The sequence below is a fragment of the Cricetulus griseus genome, assembly GCF_003668045.3.
Source record: "Cricetulus griseus strain 17A/GY chromosome 1 unlocalized genomic scaffold, alternate assembly CriGri-PICRH-1.0 chr1_1, whole genome shotgun sequence".
NCBI lineage: Eukaryota > Metazoa > Chordata > Mammalia > Rodentia > Cricetidae > Cricetulus > Cricetulus griseus.
Genome location: NW_023276807.1, coordinates 174,695,087 through 174,708,737, shown reverse-complemented (window position 1 = coordinate 174,708,737; position 13,651 = coordinate 174,695,087). Strand labels below are relative to the sequence as shown.

The following is a 13,651-nucleotide window of genomic DNA, read 5'->3' as shown; positions in this document are numbered from 1 at the left end:
GCTCTGTTTGTTACACTACATGGATGCTTAATTACAGGCTTATTTTCATTTAACATATATTTCTTGAGAACCTATTGTATGTCAAATAAAACTCTATAGTCTATTTATAGACTATACACTCAAAACAGAGGTTGCTGCCTCCATAGAACTTGCAATTTCCTCATACAGGGAAAGAGTGGTTCATTGTTGCAGACTCATATGATCTGGTGAAAAGGAATATTTTATAAGCCTTGGTTTTGACAGTGATCTAGGACATGTAGTGATGATCAAGGAAAAGTATGCCTGTGATTATTTTTATAAATAAAAATTAATAAAAACAAATATTAATTTGAGAAAACTGTAGTTATCCATGCCTTTCAAAGATGAACTTGCCTTGATTTGTTAACAATTTTATGTTGCACATTTTCCTAACATATTAAAATTTCAAACATACAATACAGTTAAAGGCTTGTATAAAGAACACAAGACTCTCACCTAGATTCCACAATTAATGTTGTCCTCTATTTATCATATAGTATAGCCTTGCCCCTATCTACCTGTATTAGTTACTTTTCTGTTGCTGTGATGAAAGACCTTGACCAAGGCAACTTATAGAAGAAAGAGTTTCTTTGGGCTTGCTCTTCCCATTTGATCAGAGTCCATGATGGCCGGGAAGCATGGTGTCTGGAGGTAGTCATGGTGGCAGGAGCAGGAGGCTAAAAGCTCACATATTGAATTGCAAATACAAAGCAGAGACAGCAAGCTGGAAATGATGGGGGAATTTTCTGACAGCTAGCCCCAATGACATACTTCCTCCAGCAAGGCCATACCGCCTAAACCTCCCCAAACATGGCTACCAGCTGGGGACAGTATTCATATATGGGAGCCATGGAGACATTCATACCATGTACTACCCATCTGTTCCAGTTTTACTCTGTGGCTGTGAATAAACATTTCATCCAAAAGAAACTTGGGAAGGAAAGGGTTTGTTTTATCTTATTTTTCCAAGTCACAGTTAATCACTGAGGGGAGCCAGGGTAGTATCTCAAGGTAACAACTGAACATAAGAATCATGGAGGAGCCGGGCGTTGGCACACACCTTTAATCCCAGCACTTGGGAGGCAGAGACAAGCAGATCTCTGTGAGTTCGAGGCCACCCTGGTCTCCATAGTGAGTGCCAGGATAGGCTCTAAAGCTACACAGAAAAACCCTGTCTCGAAAAACCAAAAAAAAAAAAAAAAAAAAAAAAAAAATCATGGAGGAATGTTGTTTCCAGGCTTACTCTCTGGCTCACATTTATTTAGTTTTCTTATATTGTCCAAGATCACCTGCAGAAGAAATGGCTCTGCTGACAGTAGGATGGACTCTCCTAGATGAATGAAGAGAATCAAGACAATCCATTATAAACACAACTACAGGTCACCTTGATGACAATAATTGCACAATCAAGATTTTTAAAGGTGGCTCTAGGTTGTGTCAGTGTCTTAGTTACTTTTCTTTTGCTGTAACAAATCACCATGACCAAGGCAATTTATGAAAGAATATATTTACTTTGGCTTATGGTTTCAGAGGGGTGGAGTCCATGGCAGGGGAACAAAGGCACAGTGGTAGGGCTGCAGCTGAGATCTCACAACTTGGCCTGAAAATAGGAGGCACAGAGGAAGGCGCACTGGGAAGTGTGAGATTTTTGAAACATCTCCCAGTGACATACTTCTAAAAACACTACACCCCTTAACCCTTCCCACACAGCTCCACCAATAGGCTACCAAGTATTGAAACATAAGAGCCTATGGGTATCAGTTTTATTGAAACCATTACAATCAGTTAATGTGAACTAGGATACAATTCATATTTCATTTTTTATGTCTTTCAAAGTTGCAAGCATGAATGCTCCTCTTCTAAGATATTCTAGTATGCCCTACTAGGATCTGCTTAGCCTGATGTGCTTTGTCTGTGAAATACCCCTCTCTTAGTTAGAGTTTCTATTGCTATAAAGACACACCATGACCAACTCTTATAAAGAAAAAATTAATGTGGGCTGACTTACAGTTTAAGAAGTTCAATTCATTGTCATCAAGGAGGGAAGCACGCAGCAGGCAGACAGACATGGTGCTGGAGAAGGAGCTGAGAGTTCTGCATCTTGATCTACAGGCAGCAGAAGGACACTGTGCCACACTGGGTATAGCTTGAGCATATCAGAGACCTCAAAGCCTCCACAACGACAAACTTCCTCCAACAAGGCCACACCTCCTAATAGTGCCATTTCCTATGGGCCAAGCATTCACACACATGAGTCTATGGGGGCCATTCCTATTTAAGCCACCTCATGCTAGATACAATGTGACATCATTCCTACAGCCATAATTCCCCTGCTGTGATGAGTTGCATCTCCTTAACTGTAAGCCAAAATAAACCCTTCCTCCAGTAAGTTGCTTTTGGTCAGATCACAACAGTAAGAAAATTAACCAATACAAAGTCTAGATGGTCTGTCTCCTCTATTGGAATGCCTGAATTGTGGACATGTCTCATGGTACAAGTGCACCATCAGTTTCCTTATAAAACACTCTCAAATACTTGCATGGCTGGAGGTCTTCACCAGTTAACCACATTCCATTTGACTTACAAATTAAGGAATCCACTGGTAAGCCATTATACACTCACTCTACATATATGCATGTAGGGGATGCTGTAGCCATGCCTGCTTAGGGGCTGGCTACAGGTGTGCCTGACCACGCCTGCAGGGGCTTGGTCAGGGTGATGTAGAGGGAGGGACGCTTACAGGGCGTTCTATTTTCGGTGTCAGTTTCGGCTTGCGGTACAAACTACTGCCTGCAGGCTGGCTAGGTTGCTCTGTAAGTAAGGCTGTTCCCTATTAAAACCCTTGTATTTTTACCTGGCTCCATAATGGTAATTTCCCACATTATCAAGAAGCCAACTGATGGAATACAGAATACGAGAAAAATTTGAGGACTGTCTTTGTCTTTTCTTGGCTCTTTCCTTCAACATGTACACCCTCTCATAATTGTTATACTCCCATGGTTGCCTTTTCTAGTATGCATACTTACACAAACAAACATTTCTCTGCTAACATTTATGTTTGAGTCCCACACTGCCAATGAAGACCTGCCTGACAGCAATCCCTGGACACCCCAGAAAGAAAATGGGCCACACCTCCTTGACTACACTGGATCCAACTTGTTCCATTTCAACTAACACTCTGGCCAGAGGCTTGGGGAATTACTTCAATCAAGTTGAGGATTTTAAGTGAGATCTTCAATTAAGTGAATCCCATCTAACATGGACTGGATACAATCCATTCAAAACTTTCACTACACTAACATTTTCTTCCTACAGGACCCCACAAGGCTGTCATCATCCCATTTCAGCAGGAAGTAACTTGGAGGATGCCACTTCCCCTCTCCCCCATTGTTGTCAATTAGGATAGTGTGTATACCTAGTTAGGGATAGCTTCCTGTTGTTTATGGTTGGGATTGGAAGGAGGAGTTGAGGCTTGGACACCTCTTTCAGATGGCTTTAGGTTTTAGTTAAAATAGATAGTTAGGATATGACATAAGCAGATTGTTGTATTTTCTTATATTTCACCTTTATGATTGTTAATTTTGGATACTTTTACACTATTAAGCTTTTATCCTCTTTTAGACTAAAAGGGGAATTGTAGGGGATGCTGTAGCCACACCTGCTTAGGGGCTGGCTACAGGTGTGCCTGACCATGCCTATGAGGGCATGGTCAGGGTGATGTAGAGGGAGGGATACTTACAGGGCGCTCTGCTTTCGGTTTCACTTTCAGCTTGTGGTACAGACTGCTGCCCCCGGCGGCTGGCTAGGTCTCTCTGTAAGTAAGGCTGTTCCCTATTAAAACCCTTGTATTTTTACCTGGCTCCGTATTGGTAATTTTCCGCATTATATGCAAACTGAAAAACAGCAGATTCTGTAGCAAGTGTCACCATTTGTCTAGTTATTAGAAGAGGAGGCTAACATTTGCAGAGCACATTGAAGGGAGTTCTCCATGACTTTGGCAATCCTGCTGGAGTTAGAGGTGCCAGATTTTCAAGTGTGTACCTAGAACTCTACTAGGATGCAGACAGGAATCTTGATTCTTTTTCAATTTGATTTCAAATTAGGTTGGCTGGTATTTGTTCAATGGATACATGAATAAAGCTATAAGATGGGTGCTAATGTATTCCTGAAATTAAGACATAAAAAGGGCCATGGGAAAGTCAGGACAATGTATATATTGAAGTAATCATACTCTTTTCCCCTATTCATTAATTACATGATTGTTTTTCAGAAGTAAATCTTGTATCCCTAGAATGAACTTGGACTACTCCTGTTATTTCATCTTTCTATCATAGCACTTGATTTTGTAGCTAGAGAGACAGATTTTGCAGTTACAAGGATGGGTTAGAGTAGCTTCATTTGTTCACCTTCATATTCAGTGGTGAAGATACTTTCAGTATTAGCTGCTGAAGAGAATGAACCGATGAAGTCTGTTGCCTCCTTCTGTTATCTAGGGTGCATGCTTTAGTCACCAAGGCCTTGGAGTGGTGTTTAGTTTGTTGAGCTTGTGTGAATATGCATGGGTGTTGGTTATAGATTAACTTAATGGCTGTGGGATGACTCAAATTTTCATTCATCTTCTAAGTTCTGCTAAGGTGGAATTTTCAAAAATATTTCTATTTCATCTACCGTGTCATTAACACATGTTTTATTCATATTCTCTTTTTAATAACTGAAGGCTCTGCAATTATTTTTAAATGTTTTATTTTTTAAATAAGCATGTAACATGTTATACACCAATATAAGGGTTTCAACAAAACAAACACTTGTGGTCATCCTTTCCCAACCTCCCCAGCTTCCTCTGCTACCCAGTCCCACCTTTTCAGACCCCTTGACTCTCTTCTTCTATGTCTTATGCATCCTTTTATCTAGTTTTCATCCCTCCTCATCACCTAATAGTAACGTGTTATGGTCTCCTTCCTCAATTTTTAGTGTTTTACATATACACTTACACCTGTTTGTGTGTGTGTGTGTGTGTGTGTGTACATACTATACAATCTCATACACAACACACACGTACTTTACAGGCTAAGATGCACGTATGAAAAAGAACTTGTGGCTTTGTCTTTTTGAGTTTGGACCATCTAACTTAATATTATTTTTTCCTTTCCATCCATTTTCCTATAAATTTCATTTTTCTTAATGGTTAAATATTATTCCATTGTGCATATGTGCCACATGTTTATCATCCATTTATCTGTTGATAAACATTTAGGCTGAAACTATTTTATAATTAAATCTTGTTTATTTCTGTTTCTATTTCCCTTCATTCTCAAGCTTGTCCAGCCATATACATTTTATGAATCTTTACAGAGAGGTATTTTATTTTAAAACTTGCCTTTATTACTTGTTTTTCTGTAGTGTTACTTTCTGTGCTAACATTTATTTTTCATGTTGCTCTCATTCTCAAGTCTTAACATAGCATTTATTCTTCTTAACCTTCATTAGACAGATGCATGTTTAACCTTGGGAGACTTTAAGAAATATCCATAGACTGTTTTAGTGAGGCAAATGGGAAAAAAAATGTTACCTTCCCATCGTGGGTAAAAATCAGAAATGTGGAACATCCCATAGTGCTCAGGATGATCTGCCACAGCAAAGAACCATCCAGCCTGAATATGCACCAGAAAAGGTTAAGGAGACCTGATTTAGGACTCCCTGTATCTTTGGAAACAAAGCATTTTGTTATAATTCAGTCAAATTACTTTCTCATTTCCATTTTGATTACTTAACTGTGTGTAATCTATACATGTTAAGCTTTAACTCTTAGCCTTATGGGGATTTTCTTCATTCTTTCTTGACTGAACATTTTAATTTCCTGCTGAAATGAGTTGTGATCAGAAAACTTTTCTGTGTTTATCAGCCCCTTGACATTCTTTGAGCCGGGCTGTGTCACCCGATGAAGGATTAGCTTTGCTAACAGCCAGTTCCTACTAGGTAAGAAAGTATTTCATTGACTAGTGGGTAAACAGCATGGTATATATTAGATTAATTCATTTATTGTAATTATGTTGGCAATAATTTAGTTTATTTTGAAAAATTGTCACAATTCTTTGGTAAATATTTCATTGTAAAGAGCTGTATTTTACCACAGTTCTCTTAGATTTTGCTTCATGTATTTTAAAGATGAATTGTTTTATACAAAACATTGGAATTTCTACCCATAAAACAGAGTACTTGTTCCTTCTTGGTGAGACATTATAAATAGACTTCTTGAACATTACTTTCTTTTAACTTAAGCTCTACTTTGATTTTTCTAAACTTGTTAATATTTCCTTTGTTTGGTAAATCCAGGGCCTGTCTTTGGATGTTGTTTTATTTTGGCTGCTAGGAATCCCTGTACTTTGACACATATTTTGTACATACCTCATTCATAAATGTACATAAATCAGGCCTAGACTTTCTGTATCCATCTATGCTTAACATAGCTAGTGAGAAGTCCAGTTTCGCATCCTCTATTTTCCTATGGATTTCTATTGTCAACCCTGTTTACACATGCTTTTATCTTTTCTTCTTTTAGGCGACTAAGTTCCAGGTTTTCTGTTTGTCCATCTATTAATATGGATAGTAAATATTTTTCTTTTCTTTGCTTTACTGTTACTTTAGAAAACACAGCATGCATCCTTTACCATTCATCATATAAATGAACTCTCTTTTATAGGCATTTTATTTTTTAATTGTATGTATGTGTATCTATGAACATGTGTGCATGCATGTGCCCAGGGAGGTCAGAAGAGAGCTTTATATCTGGAATTTACAAGCTGTTATGAGCCCTAGGTGCTAGGAAAACTCTGTCCTCTGCAAGAGCAGTAACTGTTTTTAACCTCACAGCCATTATTCCATCTTGTCCAGCCTTACTTTTTCTGTAGAAGGTGGGTGACTTGCCTACTGTCCTCCAACATTTGATTTCCTGCTATGCTAGCTTACACAACTTGTTTAGTTTGTTGACACAGCCACTACCTTGAGACTTTTAATTTCAGAGTTGTGGGTTCATTCCCCACATTGGGCACCAAATGTAGAACAAATAATAAAAAACCCAGAGACAGATATTGGGGTTCAAGCTCCAAGCTTGAAATCAGAAAAGCAAAGCAGCCAAACCACTAGCCCATACCTCTATCTCAGGCTGGAAAGGCTAATCCTGTCTCCACAAGCTCTCCACCAAGCCTCAGACTGCTGTCTCTCCGCAGCATGGCTGGAGAATTTTCTCAGAATGCAGCCTGAGACACTGGGCTCCTGTCTTTTATATACCTCCCTAGGGCTGGGATTAAAGTCTTGAGCTCTAATTCTCTTTTAGACTGATTCAATCTTGTGTAGATGTAGGTGGCCTTGGACTCACAGAGAGATCTATCTATCTCTGTTTCCTGAGTCCTGAGATTAAAGCGTGTGCCACCACTGCCTGTCTTTTATAGATAACTAGTGTGCCTGGCTTTGCTTTCTAATACTTCAGGCAATCTTTATTAAATCATAAATATCACTCCACTTGCTCTTCTTCTTCCCTCTGTCTTCAGTCTTTTATCTGTAATCATTTTCCATCTGCCTTCTATGTTCAATTTTTACTTTAAAATTTTTTCACTGTCTGTTTTTACTTTTTCATTTGCTTCCAACCCCACTCTCTTATGTTTACTTGGCTGGGTTAAAATTTTTCATCTAATCTTTTGAAGAATATTATTAGTTGTGCCTTTCAGGTGTTTGGATGGATGTGTGCACCATGGAGGTCAGAGAACAATCTTGTGGAGTTGGTTATCTTCTTACACCTTCTCATGGATTCTGGGTGGAGTATTGAACCAGCTTACCCTGAAAGCATCTTCACGGTAGGTGATAAACTCCCTTACTACTCCCTCCTTCCAATCTTGAGGATATATATCTTTAAAGACTCTTTTATTTTCTGCATATGAGTGTTTACCTGTGTTGTGTACATATGCAGCACATGCATGCCTGTTGTCTGAAGAGGACACACAAAGGCATCAGATCTCTTAGAACTGGAATTCCATACCATTGTGAGGGCCCAATGTGGGTGCTGGGAATCAAAACTGGGTCCTTTGCAATGTCAGCAAGTGGTCTTGACCACTGAACCATCTCTCTAGCCCTTGAATGATTTTTATTATATAAAAATTCTTGTTTGAAAATATCACCTTGCTTCTACTGAAGCAGATACCCACAGCTAAACACTGAACTGAACTGGAATCCAGTTGCAGAGAGGCAGGAGTGATAAGCAAAGGGGTCAAGACCAAGATGGTGAAACCCACAGAAACAGCTGACCTGAACAAGAATGAGCTTTTGACCCCCAGACTGATCACTGGGAAACCATCACAGAACTGATCCAGACCCCATAAATGTGGGTGTCAGTGAGGAGGCCTTGGAAATATATGGGCCTCTTGTAGTAGATCAGTACTTATCCCTAGCATAGGAATGGACGATGGGATCCCATTTCACATAGAGGGATACTCCCTCAGCCTAGACACAGGAGGAGGGCCTAGGCCCTATCCCAAAGGATATGACAGAATCGGAAGACCCCCATGGAAGGCCTCACCCTCCCTGGGGACCAGAATTGGTATGGGATAAGTAGGGAGTTGTGGGGGGGGGGAGGGCGTGGCGGCAGGGGAAGAGGGAAAGGAGAGGGAACTGGGTTTGACATGCAAAACAATCTTGTTTCTAATTTAATTTAAAAAATGGAGGAAAAAAAAGAAAATATCACCTTGCTGTTAATCCTAACACCAGTATTTTGAAGAAAAATTATCTTTTGTCTCAGCTAAAATTTTTAAGGTTTTAATTTGGCCTTTGAAGTGTCTAATTTTATTACACCATTGCTGTGTGTAATAAAAAGTTTTCCTTTCTCCTTGTTCTTGTTAAGGTTGGTGTCTTGGATCATAGTCTCCATCAGTTTTGAAATATATGTGTGTAATGTATATATTTGGAGATATATATCTATTAGGCTATCTATTAGGTTTCTAAATACTGTTCCATACTACAATTTCTACTGAGTTGTTTATAAAACTTCTTTGATGTCTTATATTTCCTCAGTTCTCTTAAAAAAAAAAAAAGAAATTCGAAGTGTTTTGTTCTCGGCCTCACCAAGCAGAGCTGGATTACCCTGTGTCCAACATTATAGTGTTTGAGACATCTTTACATCTGTTTGCTCTCTTGTTTATGATGTTTACTTTCCTCCTAATTCACATGTGTGTCCTAGTTTTACTCCAGTTACTATGATACAACACCCCAACAAAAAGCAACTTGGGAAGAAAAGGTTTAACTCAAATATGCAGGTTATACTCCATCACTGCAGGGAATTAAAGGCAAGATCTTGAAGCATCTTGTGCTCTCTTCAGACAACTTAAAGCAAGATCTCACAGTCAAGAGCAGAGAGAAATGAATGCATGAATGTTCACTATTCATGTTCCTTTCTTCTTATATATTTCAGGACCCAAAACCAGAGAATATTGCAGCCCACATTAGTTTGGGTCTTCCCACATCAATTAATGGTGTCACCAAGATAATCCCTCACAAACATGCCCTTGGTCAACCTAATGCAAACAGTTCGTCATTGAGACGCTCTTGCCTTGTCAATCAAGTTTGTGTTAAATTGATATTTGAAACTATCACACTGTTTTCAGTTTTTTGAAATTTTCCCCTTCTGTTTTAATTTTTCTTGCTTCTCTAGTTTTCATCTAGGCTTGTGTTAAAAAGTTACTTCTAATCATTTAAAAATATGTTATTTATTATTGTGTATGGTCGTACTACCCTGAATGCACTAGATCTAGTCTGATCTCTGAAATTAAGCAGTGTTGGATCTGATTAGTACTTGGATGGGAGACCACCTGGGAATATCAGGTCCTGTAGGCTTTTAAAACAGATATTTATTCATTTTTACACATGAGTTTAATTTGTATTAATTAAATATGCTTAATTGCCCATGGCAGTCATTTTTAGACTGAGAGGGTTTTCATTAACTTCTGCCGGTCACTAACATGACTAGCTCTACAAGGTAGTTTTGGGCCTACCAAGGAACTCACTGCCAAGTTTCTGGGGGCTGCTTTACTTTTAGCACACTCTTACTTCAAAGGCACAGTTTTGTGTTCCCAGTGTGACCTTGGGGATGACTGAGTGGTCAAGGGCTGATTTTTGCCCATAGCTGGGCTTTAACTGTCAGTCACTTGGCAGGAAGAAGCTCTTTTGGGGTATACCACCCTCATGGTAAAAGCTGTCCCCCAACCAGGCTCCCATCTGCACACCCTCAGCTTCTGAGTATTCTCACCATCAGGAAGTGATGAGTGGGGGCACAGAACTGTCTGAGTTGATTTATGATGGACATACATTTGTGATGAACATATGTGATACTTCATTGATGTTAGAATATTGTGTTTTAAGGACAAAAATAAATAAATAAATTTAGTAACCAAGCTTATTTAAAAATTAAGTTGGGGAAGAAAATACTAAGTTATAGGGTGCTGTGCATTTTGAATGTGCAGTCTGTTTTGAGAGTCACTGGGCTTTTGATTATGAGAACTTTTTTCCCCTATACAATCTGGAAGGTTCTTAGCCACAGGCTGTTAAGGGTGTCTTATCAGTTCACTCTCTACAATTTTCTTTTAGAAAATTTGTCTGATGTATATTTTTTCTTCTCCATATGGCCTCAGGGCCTGTAGCAGGTCTTAGTTTCTTTCTTTTGGGGCTGTCTAAGCTGGACTTTGGTACGCTCTTAAAAATCTCTAATATAGTTCACTATAAATAGCACATACACACACACACACACACACACACACACACACACACTTTAATTTTAAAAATTAAAACAAAATATGACACAGAAGAAGAAGGTTTGGGTGGGAATATAACTTAGTAAAGCCAACAAGGAAAAATGTTTCATATATTTCTCAAAACATTAAAAAGTAGAACTTTTTTTTAATGATATAGCAGTTGTACTCCAGACTTCTAACCAAAAAGAATACAATCAATGTCCTGAGGAGATATGTGCAGTCCTTGTTCATTCAGCAATACTCACAATAGCCAAGAAATGGAAGCAATCTAATTTAAACATCATGAGTTTTGAGTGGATAAAGACAACATAGCAATGTGAAAAATGGAATACTACTCAAGCACAAAAAGAGCAAAATCCTGTAATTTTCCATTGAAAATGGACTATGGAAACAGGACTGGAATCCTGGCAAGCGAGACACAGAAGGACCCATGTCATTCCATCTCATCCATGATATCTCAACAGACATTGTTCTCATAAAAGTTGAGACTGGAATGGCAGCTGCCAGAGGCCAGGGTTCTTGGAGAAATGGGAGCATTTGGTCAGTAGGTGCTGAACAACTTCTAGGCAGAATGGAAAGCTTATTACATGGTAAGTGTAGGCATTGATAATGTGGTGTACGTTTGAAAGAGCTAGAAGAAAGACTTTTGACAGTTTTGTAGTAAAGAATGGTCAATGACAGAGGGATAGGTAGTATTCAATGGAATTCAATCTTTTGTATTACTAGAATCCCGAAGAAGTAGGCTCCAATGCCAGTGAAGGAATGGATTGCTAGCAAGGAGAAGACAAGCATACAAAGAGCAAAAGCTTCCTTCTTCCATGTCCTTATAATGGCTTCCAGCAGAAGGTGTGGCCCAGATTAAACCTTCTTGACTCAAGATCTGGATTAAAGGCATATGTCCTCTCAGGACCCAGGTCAAAAGCTTGTGTCTTCTTGCCTCAAAGGTCCGAAAGAGAAGTGGATTCACCTACTTCAGACCAAGCAGAAAATTTCTCACAGTTGTGGTCAATTTGACAGCCAAGAACAACTATCACAAGTCTCTTGATATAAAACTACTAAGGAGATTCCCCCAAAGTAGACTTAATGGAACTTCATTTTCAGTTTTCCAGGGGGGCACTGCCAATTAATTCAGTTGTATGCTTGATGCTCTAGTACTACACACGGCAAAAGCCTTTTCTAAGCCTAAGGCATGCTAGCTATGGGCTCACAAGCAAGTAAGTGTCTCATCAGTCAGGTAACCACATGTGATTCAGCTGAAGTTGCCCCCAGGGACTCCTCAGACACTCTTCTCCAGACACTGGTGGAGTTTTGGAGCATCCTCAGGCTTTCATGGAATCTGAGAGGTGGTGGTGCATGCTTTTAATCCCAACACGTGGGAGGCAGAGGTAGGTGGGTCTCTGAGTCCAAGGCCAGTATGGTCTATGGAGGACAACCAGAGCTACACAAAGAAAGCCTGTCTCAAAACAAACAAACAAACAAACAACAGCAAACCAAAACAAAAATCCATAAAACAAATGAACAATAAGAGGAATCTGAGCAACTACTGGGTTAGGAATGTACATTTTTGTTAGAATTGTAAAGTCAATTTGAGATGCTTTAGTACGTTTGGTTATTATTTGTAGGTTTCTCACTATATATTACCATAGTGTGGCTATATCTTCTGATTCATATATGAATCTAATGTGAACATACTCAGAGGCACAGCCTCCAGGAAGGGACCATACCATCAGAGCAGGACCCATGGACAGAATCTGTCTTTGTAAGATGGGTGAGCAAGTGGATTCTCACCCTCCTCTTCACAGAACATACCCAACACAGTTTATGTCTTTATGGGACCCAGCACTGTCCTCACACAGTATATGTCCACATGCCTCAACATAGTACATGTACACATGGTGCACACAGCATATGTCCACTTGCGGCACAGCACTGGCCCCACACACCACATATGTCCTTATAGTGCCCCCTGGGCAGAGAAAGGGCTTCATCAGACATTGAACTCCCTGACACACTGATTTGAAAGCCATGTCTTTGAAATGGTGAGAAATCCATACATTTGTGATGTGTATGAATCGCACAGTATTCTATTACAGTAGCAAATAAAACATGTGATTGCCACATTCAACTTATTTTCTTATTTTACAAAAATCTGAAAGAAAATTCAGATTAAGAAACTAAAAATTGAAATAAGTTTTTAAAAGATGATTAATTGAATCAAATAAGTTATTCTGACCACACAGAGTTAGTTTTATGAAAATATTTTTGGAATATATTATACCAAAGTTAATCCTTCATGAAGGGAATGAGATAAATTGCAAATAAAAGTATGAATAGAATCTTGAATTGTTTTATAACCCAACTTATCAACAGGGATGACATATTGAAGCACCAGGAAAAAGATTTATGTTCTGTGACATGTGAATGGGAGATATTAACACCTAGGATGAGACGTTAAGCTCATATTCATTACAATAATGAGGCCTGAGATGACAAGCTTCTTAAGGAACATCATCAGTTCTCTGGGTGTTTAAGATTGGTCACTGTGTAGGAAAATGCATCAATGCCTGCAGCTACTCAGTTCAGAGAGAAGATGCAATTAAGTTGCCACTATGCTGGGCCCCAATTTCAAAGTTTTAGTGTTATCAATAGTATGCTATGAAATGGAGACATTACTACTTTGTTTTTTAGTGCAGGGGAACTGAACCTGGGGCTGTGCACACAGTGGGTGAGTGCCCTACCACTTAGCTACATTCCTGGTTAAATTACCTTAAGGTTTCATCAAAAATAACAGCATCTCATCAGGCATGCTAAGGAAAGACTGCAGTATCTTTTCCAGAGAA

At 39.1% G+C, this 13,651-nt stretch overlaps 1 long non-coding RNA gene and 1 pseudogene across 3 annotated transcripts; both read left to right on the top strand.

Annotated features, from left to right (window-relative positions):
• The first annotated feature begins 3,793 nt into the window (after window positions 1-3,793).
• Window positions 3,794-12,924, top strand: LOC107979080. 3 transcript variants are annotated; one of them, XR_003479871.2, is made up of 3 exons: window positions 3,794-3,832; window positions 7,743-7,868; window positions 11,538-12,924. It is a non-coding gene; the product is annotated as an uncharacterized LOC107979080 (long non-coding RNA). The 3 variants fall into 3 exon arrangements; XR_004772445.1 differs by lacking the exon at window positions 11,538-12,924 and adding an exon at window positions 9,476-9,656; XR_004772446.1 differs by lacking the exons at window positions 3,794-3,832; window positions 11,538-12,924 and adding exons at window positions 5,858-5,994; window positions 9,476-9,656.
• LOC113832580 lies at window positions 9,779-9,897 on the top strand (annotated as a pseudogene).
• Window positions 12,925-13,651: the final 727 nt, after the last annotated feature.